Raw genomic sequence first — 9,803 nt, 5'->3', positions numbered from 1 at the left:
TTGCCTTTTTTTTAATCTTGTCTATCCTACACCTATGCTGCTAGAAGGCTCACTAGTCAATTATTCCTATTTGTGAAAATGTCACTATATGAAAACAATCGACTCCAAGACTGAACTCTTGGGGAGTTGTACTAGGAACTTCCTTTTGGCCTCGTAGTTTCAATACTTTACAATTAGTAGTCATGTCTACTATCTCTTTACAGTGCCAATCTCCACTTTTACCAGCTGAATTAATAACTTCCCATATGGCAACATATCAAATGCTTCAGTGGAGTCCAGTGGATTAGATTTTCTGTGTCTCTTTTGTCTAGAGAATGAATTACCTTATCAGATAAGATAAAGTGCACTAGCTGTCTGAAATGTTTATGAGCTTGGCTGAGAAGCCACAGGGATGGTGCTACCACCTGTGGGATTAAGACTTCTTACTGCTTTTTGGATAAGAACTGTCTTCAAGGAAAATACTTTACATTTTTGTTATTGCTATTGCCTAAACATTACCTGTAATCTGCTTTTATTATATTGTCATTTTTTTTACCCTTACTAACATTGGTTAACCACTTGAGTTCATTTTCATGGAGTTTTATGTACTCCATGTTAAAACTGGATGTCCAGTGGCAGTATGATAGTAACTGCTGCACAAGTGGAGGAAAAATATGCAAAATGTTTAGGAGAGTTTCTCTTAGTTTACTATGCGATAGAAAATAGTCGTTATTATTATTACTTAGACTATAAAATAACTACTAAATACTACTTGACTCCATTCTTCTGGTTTAGTTTCTCTGACACCGTTTCTAAAAAGATCTGCATTGTAACTTTTGTATCATCTGGTCTAGTCATCATACCCTACTATTTACACTGAAGTGTTTATCAAGGGGCACAGTAGTTATTTGTCCTAAGGCTGCACAGTCTTGGCTCTCAGTCCTTTAACAGGCAATATCAATCTGGTAGGTCTCAGTAACAGAGACAAACTTCTATGCAAAAAAGAGAAGAAATTATTTCCACTGTATATCTGGGATTCTTTAGTAGTTGTTTGCAATTATCAGCTTGGCAGTAACCAAGGATCATACTGCTTATTCTTTGAAAAACAAGTGTTTATTCATAAAGGTCTGAACAGAGTTGCATCAGTGTAATGTGTGCAAACAATGGAAATACTGCAAGTATACTGAGCCTTCCTTCCAGGGATTGATAAAACAGTAACAACCAAAAAATCCCACAAAACATCCTATCACACTTCAGTGAACAAAACAAGAATTCCTTTGAATAAGTGACCATCAGGTAAATTACCTATTATACCAATAAAACCACAAATTGAAGTGACCTCTGTCACCAGGATTTTTCTGAAGAAGAATTGAGCCAGTTGTTATATTGGTGCAAATTAGTCTGGAGAAATTAGATTTCAGTGATAATCTGTAATTTTTTCATCCAGGACGAAGTGGTATAGTGTTGTCCAAGCTGCGAAATCATTTTTCAAAAGATTGTTACATTCTCCAACAACTTTCCAATTTTATTTTTTTTAAGATCCAAATTTTCATGGGAAAACACTAATGGTTTGTGCAGAGAACTAAAACTGGATGCAATAGAATTCTTCTTGCAAATACAGTACTTACCTCTCCATGTGCATCAGCTTCAACAATGGGAGCATTGAAAGCTCCTTGTACAAGTGTTAAGTGTGAAAACCTACTTGGCTTTTGCACAGGGTTCCCCCTACATCCACCTCCTGAGATTCAGAAGCTGACAGCTGGTTTGGTTCCTTGACGGAGTATTTGGTTGAGATACAATCAGTAAAGAATATCATTCTTTATCATTTATTCCTAGTGGTAGTTTGCTGAATACAAAAGCACATGCAGTTGTCCGTATGACTGAATGCTAAAATAGTTAAATATTGAACCGCAGAGAATCATTAAACATGAGCAGATGTAATACCTAGAGGTAGACCTGCATATTTGAGGCTGGAAGGTATCTCCTTGTGTGGATGTAGACGTATGTTTGTTGCGGGGAGGCAAGTTGTACTTCTCTGGACAGGCTCCTTACCAGATGTTTCTTACTACATCAGATGATTGAGGAACCAAAGTACATCTGGCTATTAAAATATTTTTATATGGTTACATGATTTATTCGGAAAACATGGTTGAAACTAGTAAGATTACAGCCATGTGAATAGCTCTTACCAGTACCTGGATAGAGATAGTATGCTTTGGAACTTAAATTAGACAACAGTGCTGTTCTGTGCTTACTTACGAGTCATGTTTGTTTATTTTTAAGTTTATTACATTCAGGCAGCCTTCTACGTACTTATGCTATTTTGGTATTTTTGCTGGGAGTCAAGAGACTTAAATAAACCCAGAGTCTCTATGGATTATAGTTATGTACTGTTTTATACATGCTGGAAAGCCATAACCCTTCAGGCTGAGATAACTGCATAATAAACATATATTTTATGAAATAATACCTTTAACACATGTTGCTTAAAAAAAAAAGAAGAGGAGGAAGGGGAAGACAGTTCATCTCTGTCTGCCACAACAGGCTTCTCTCAAGAATAAATGGAGAAGAGTTCCAGTTGTTGTCCTGGTTTTGGAAAAGAGATGGTTTTACTTGAGGCTTCCATAAGGTAGCAAGGAGCACTTTTGAGTATGTTTGTCGAGCCCAATGACACTGTGAGATCCAAATTCAATCAAGCTGTCACTCAGAGGGGAAAGAGGAGGTGTCATTGGGAACACAGAAAGGATGCTTTGCATTTAAGACTTCGCATTTTACCTGTCAGTGATTCCCACTGATGAAGCGTCAGGTATTACTGGATTTTTTGTTTGCAAGGATGTAATGTAATTCAGTATTCTGGTACAATTAGTGGGCAAGTATTTGATCAATAGATAATGCTCATTAACAGAGTGGCTCAGTGTTCCGTTTACTCTGAAATACTCACTGCTTCAGGTGCCAGCTCTGGACTTGCAGATGTTCAACTTCCTCAGCTTTGCTCACTCTGTTTGAAAGGAAAATGCCATGTTCTCATCACCCCCTCTGCGCAATTTTGAATATTGTTCCCTTTCTGATATCCCTATATTATCAACAAAATAGCCTATAGTAATTGTGTATGGCATATCACAGCTTGCGTGGCCTCATGTATAACAGCATTGTTGCAGCTGCAAGGGTGTTATTTTGCCTGTCTCCAGTAAATAATTAAATGAAAATGTTGACTTTTATGTTATTGGTTATCTTAGCTAAAATTCATCAAAATAAGTTGCTGAAGTTTGTTTTTCAGAGCTTAGTTTCTCCTGCAGATTCAGGTAAATCCCAGTGGGGCTGATCAAATCGACATTTTCCTTTAAAGTGCTTGATTATAAACATAATGGCCTGCAACAACTCCTTTTCTGGATGCTGGCTTAAATATCGAAGGAAAAAACTCACTTCTTTTTTGACTTTATTCGCTTTTGATATTATATTTAGCCTTTGGCATTAATATTTGCTTGTATTTCTTTCCTCCTTTCATCTTGATATGGTTTTAAGAAATTCTAAGTTTTGAAGCAGATTTCCTGTCCCGCAGATTAAATTCTACTGAGTAACTTAAGAGGTAATCTTTTCCTGAAAGAAAGGTGAAATTTTACTCTTCTGAATCAAAATTTCCTTTAGCTCATATAACATGGCCTCCAACACAGTCAATCTAGAACTATAGAAAGTAATTCAATCTGTCCAAAAAAAATGAAGTTTGTCATTTTATTGCCAAAAGAGAAAATAAAATAACAAAGCTGAGAATATTTCATGTTTTGACTAATAGATTTTTCTGAAATAATGCCCAATTCGCAAGTAGAAAAAAGTACTTTGGCTGTTTCATGCTCTCTTCTCCTTTACGGATTTGGTTTCTTGGTCATACTACAAAATTCATGATAAATCAGGGCCACTCTTGTTGGTGAGAGGAACAGATGTATCATGAGCGACGCGGCCCAGCCTGGAGAGGAGTGTGGTTGGTACCTTCCACGAGGCACAGTAACATATATATGAACACATTTAGATTTGCTTCTTGCTTTTCATTTGTTATGTGTTCTAGTGACCTATCAGTATCTTCCCTGGAAAGATGATGGTTTTTACAGAACTGTGTCCATTACTTGGAAAAACAAACTTCTGTCAGTGAGACTTTTAAGGCTGAATGAATGTTTTTCCATAAGAAATGTTGGTCTTTTGGAGTCAGTTTACCAAAGTAGATAGCTGCATTTTATGCAGACTGGAGCTTCTGTATACAGGTAGTCCCAATGAAGGCATAAGGATAACATATATTCACACAGATCCACCTTGATCTATAGCTCGCACAGCCCTCTCCAACTAAAAGAACATTACATTTGATGTAGGATTTTCTTAGTTTTAGTGAATGTTAGACTTACATTATTTATTTTCTTAAGTGACTTTTTATGGTCTTATTATTTTGTTTGGTTTATCTAGATATATAATTTTTCTGTTAGTTTGGGTTAGCAATTAAGATGCATGTTTAACAAAACCAGAATTTGAGATGCATACAAAAACCTGTGGCCAGATGGCATGGACACATCCAGAATTGTACACATCACCATTGCATCTCTGTGGCTTTTTGGCAAAGTGATTTCAGAGTGGGAAACACTTTAGGCTGAAATCTAGGCTTTATAATCTGTGTGTTTTTTCTAAAAATGCACTTTGATGGGTCTAAAGAAAATAGACACCACAACCTGTTAGTTTCTACTTGTTTCTTTATACTGTCCTTTTTCTCTTTAAGCATTTTTTACTGAAATTTTGTTTACCTCAGTGTTCTAATGTCATCTTGATTCCTGGCATAGCAGCTCTATATGATCACACTCTAGACCTGCATGCATGAGCATAACCAAAACCCCTATTTTCCCAGGCTGTCATTACTATGGAATTGTACATACTCATTCCATTCCCATTTACCATGGGCATCTTGCACTTGACGTTGTTTTTTCAGTTTTGTTTTGTTTTTCTTATTTCTTAATGGTGTAGCAATGTTACCAGTTTTGGTTCCTTTTATGGGAAGGGAAAGGAAGGACTAGCTGGACCTATACAAACATCTGTGCAGGAAAGCAGCAAAAAAGTTGCTCTTCTAAATTGTATAGCTATGTATATCCCAACTCTCCTGATGTATGCATGTATTTATGCATACATACTGAACATTTGGCCTTTTTTTTTTTTGCACAGGAGGAAACATTTGCTGCCAGTGCCACCACTGTATCTTACAAAGTTATTTCAGCTCCACCGGTGAAGAGCAACTTGTTGCCAGTGTAATTAACTGTTGGCATAGTACATCCCTAAGCTCATTAATTTTGCTTGGAAAACATTTTATGTAGACCAGGTTTCAGATGCGTAAACATTTTGTGATTGTGTATATTAAAAAAAACAACAAACAACACACACAAAAAACCAAAACAAACAAACAAATCCCAAAATCCAACCCCACGCAACCCTACAGGTTAAGATGTATTAAAATGGCTGTAAAAATGCAAAGTATGAATGAGGGCTAGGTAGTGTTATGAAATGTTGGAAATACTTAGGAAAGTACAAATTCCTTGAAGCTGCTTTAGCTCCTTTTACACTATGTGTGTCCTAATGGGGTGGCTACTTATTCAAATACTCCTATTTTGATTGGGCTGAAAAAATGATGGGCCCAGACAGACTGCCAATAGCCACAGGGAGGAGGTATTTGCACCTCAGCCCTGCACTGATGGCTTTGCCAGGAAGGCCTGGATGATGGCAACCGACCTCCTCTTCCCCACTGGCACCCCCTTAGAAGGGACCCCGGCTCTCAGCATCCAGCCATTGCCTTTGCAATGCATGCTCTGAGTTTTAATCTCTCGGGACTGGAGAAACATCACACGGCTCGCAGGCGTGGGCTCAATTTAAACAGTCCATTCATTTTGCATTGTAATAACCTGCTCGTGCCCTTGACATTTGCAGTGAATAGAGAATTGGGACATTAGCAGTGACTAGCAAGGATGAAAGGAAATACCTCACCTCAGCTGTGGAAGCACCAGCATCTGTTATATTTTAGGTGTTATCTTTGGCCGGGGGACCTATAACTGATACCACAGCTGAGACAGGAACCATATGCATAAAGAAACTCATTTTAACCCTCTCCTCACCCGTCACTCATGGGTGCTCACTGCATGTGTTAATGTGAGAGCCATTAACCCTCCTTCATCAGGAAATGCCACCTAATAGGCAAAGGGTTAATGACTAAATGCAGTATTTCTAGTGATGACGCAGGAAGAGATGTGATCACACATCTATATGTGATCACACAGCAGTTCGATTGAAAGATCTCATCCAAATTAGGTATCTGACATATGCTACGTGTAGCTATACCTGCTTCTTCCCAGCTCTGTCTGTAGTTTCACCTGATGTTTCATCTACTCTGAGGACCAATAGTAGCCAATGAAATGACCTATTTAAGGGAAATTTGGGTGAAAGGCGATTTGTTGGTTTTAATGCTACATTGGTGGTTTAGCAGGTGGCTGATGTGTTGATAAATTGGCAAAGTGTTTTAAAAATAAGAAAATCCACGATTTTCTCAAAGCCACAAATGTTGTTAGCAATATGTCGATGTTGCTAGTAATTTCTGTATGCTGTGACTGTCAAATGAGCTGTGAAATTAAAAAATGAAAGCAAAATATCACAACACTTTCCAGTTAGAGAGACTGGGTTTTGTATGGTTTTGTACTCCCATTCTGTTTATAATTTCCCACACCATATAAGCAAACAAATAGAATCTACTCACCTTAAAATTACCTTGTAATTGTCAGTCAAGGAGTTTTCTTCAGCTTTAACTTGATGTAGCCGAAGCCAACAACCAGCTCTACTAGAGATGCTGCCAAGAATTCATTTGGGAAAAAGAGAAGGGGGGGAAAAACAAAACAAACCCAAACCACCTGAAAGCTCTTTACAGGGCAAACCTGATTAACGTTGATGAGATTTTGTTTCTTTCCATTGTAGTCTGAGAGCAGCGTTGCATGCTGTCTTGAGGCAACTCTGTACAAGTCTGTCCTAAATGGTGAGGGAAAACAAAAACAAAAGCCTAAGGCAAGCCAAAGTAAATATTAATTTTGAAACTATGAACTGATATCCACAATGAAGTAACTTCTTTGGCAAACACCTGCGGTTTTACTTACAGTGTTCATGCTTGTAGTGAATAGGGAAAGAAAGGATATTTGATAATTGGGATGAGAAGCAGTGATATGAAACACACTGTAAAGAGTTTTCATGTGCAGTGAATTAAAAAGTAAACTGGTTATATTTCCAGTGTTATGATTGACACATTCTTTGGCTTGAGTGTGTAATCTCTATTTGTACAAACACCAGATTAGATACCTTCTTTTTGAATGTTCGTAGCACTTTGCTAGCTCTCACAGCTCTAAGAAAAAATTGCAATACCAGTGGGTAAAGTTGTTTCATTTAGACGGTAATACCAAGCATTCCCAATATATTGTTTCTTCATGTGGCTCTAGAAAATATCATTAAAATTGTAAACATTGTCCAGCCTATGAAACTAGTGCTAGACAAAGCAATAGCCTATGCATTGCACTAATTTTTTTAAGTTAAAGCTTAAGGCAAAATGTGCTTTCCAGGTGTGTTCCTAGTAAAGCAACAGAGCACACTATGTGGCATGCTAAATTGCTTTTTGATGATTGAAATTCATCACCGGTTCCTAGAATTTAGGAAATAAATTAGGCAGTTTCAAATGGTACAAAAGAATTCTGCTCCTGACATTCCTAGTGTGATGTTAACAGTAGTAAGGAGATGTGCCTGCCTTTCAAATAGGCTGTTCATAGCCAGTTTCTGCGCACAAGACAATAACCACATGAGAAAATGATTATTTAAAGTTACGTTTCAGTATTGGCCATATGTGAAATGTAGTGTGTCAAAGAAAACTTAATTTCTTAAAATCCTACAGGTATTGTGGATTCAGGGGAAGGAAATTTGCAGAATCTGAAGAAAATAAAACAAAACACACAAATAGCCTAAATAACCAGTTTCCTGCTTCTCTCTTTCAGTTTGCAAAGGTAAGGAGGAACAGGCTGCCCAGGGCAGTGGTGGAGTCACCATCCCTGGAGGGGTTTAAAAGGCATTTAGACAAGGTTCTTAGGGACATGGGTTAGTGCTGGAGTTTGGTTGTGTTATGGTTGGGCTCAATGATCTTGAGGGTCTTTTCCAAACGGAATGATTCTATGATTCCTATTAGAATACCCTTTTGGTAGAGACTCTTTGCTAAACTTAAGACTTCTGAGTTGACATTCCCAACCTGTTCCTCATTTCTGACCTTCCACCCTCCTTTCTCAAGAAGAAAAAAAAAAAAATCATGAAAACTAATTCATTTGTTCCAAAACTTAATTCAAGATTTTCAAGACTGAATGTTTCCAAGGTTGAATTAAGGTAAAACACAGTATTTACTTTTGTTAAAATGACTGATTCAGCTGCCAACCAAGCTGCTGAGAAGGATGATCTTTTGAGAAGCTACTAGACATAAAAAATGAAAGCAGAAGTAGCAAACATTTGCTCTGCTGACACCCAGGCAGTCTGGCAGAGAAGATGGAAACTGCTGTACTGAAGCCCAGACAAGTCAGGGGGCAGATAGAGACAGAGTCTCTGGATAGCAAGAATATTCCTTCTAAAGATTATTTTTAAATGACAGGAAATTTTAATGTGCATTTGTAATTCAGCAAGGGAAAGGGGCTGCTGTGTAGAGGTATCAGTGTTACATCATGTTATTGCAAACCTTTGTTATTCTTGCCACTATAAATGACTTTGAAAAACGGATCTAATGTAATTAAAAAGAGACTCTGAGATACTGAGCACAAAGGCTAAGGTTCAGTTGTAAAAGGTACCCAATACCTTTGAAATCAATGACAGGTATTTACAATTTCTTCCAATTCACACTCATGTCCCACCCTGATTAGTCCTAGAATTAGTCCTACCAAGGGAACAGACAAGGATTTAATTTCAGCTTATATTAAAACTAAATGAAAAATGTAACTATTATTTTCAGATAAGTTTGTTTCCTTTGGTCACTGTGCCAATATATAGCTCAGCTAAGCCTTAGGATTAAAATAAGTGATCCATGATGCTAATTAACAGATTTATAAATCATTCAGTATGATCAAGCCATTCATAATCTTCCTGTCGTATGTGGAAAGGCATGTACAGTTGCCAGAAATGTATTACAAGCGTAATGAAAACAAATAGTCCAAAATGCTGAGAAATCAAACCAAGTCTTGTTGAATAACTTCAGTCATGGATCTAAAAAAGTAATACTTCGCACAGTTCCTATACCCCACACCACCTGAAAATTAGGTAATGTTTAACATATGTCAGATTGTAGGCCCAAACCCAAAGTCAATTGTTGAAGTCTTTGCCCTGGAGGTAAACCATAAATCAGACAGGATATGAGAAATGGCGACTGACTTAATGGTGCTCAAGGATCAGGACAGACTGAGGTGTTTCTAGCTGGTAGACTTGGCAAAGTGAGTTGGTCAAAAGTATTGTGTAGAAGTGGCTTCACCACTCGTAGTGTAGATGTCATGGTGAGTATGTGCACTTGTATACAGAGAAACGACCAGGCTTTAGAGCAAGGTTTGGATTTCTTTAAAAAATAAATAATAGAATTGTTAACTCCAAATAATCTCTTGCTGAAATTCAGCCTATTACATTTGAAATAAGTGTAAGTTCATTAAAGGGCTGAAATATTTTTAACTGTTTCAGTGGGAATTTTTTGCAGTTGTTCTCTGTGATTCTCACTTTGAAGCTAGTGACCCTCGATGTTGGAACTGCTAGATTGC

Source organism: Patagioenas fasciata, chromosome 4 (genome assembly GCF_037038585.1).
Source record: "Patagioenas fasciata isolate bPatFas1 chromosome 4, bPatFas1.hap1, whole genome shotgun sequence".
Taxonomy (NCBI): Eukaryota; Metazoa; Chordata; class Aves; order Columbiformes; family Columbidae; genus Patagioenas; species Patagioenas fasciata.
This window is presented reverse-complemented; position numbering follows the sequence as displayed.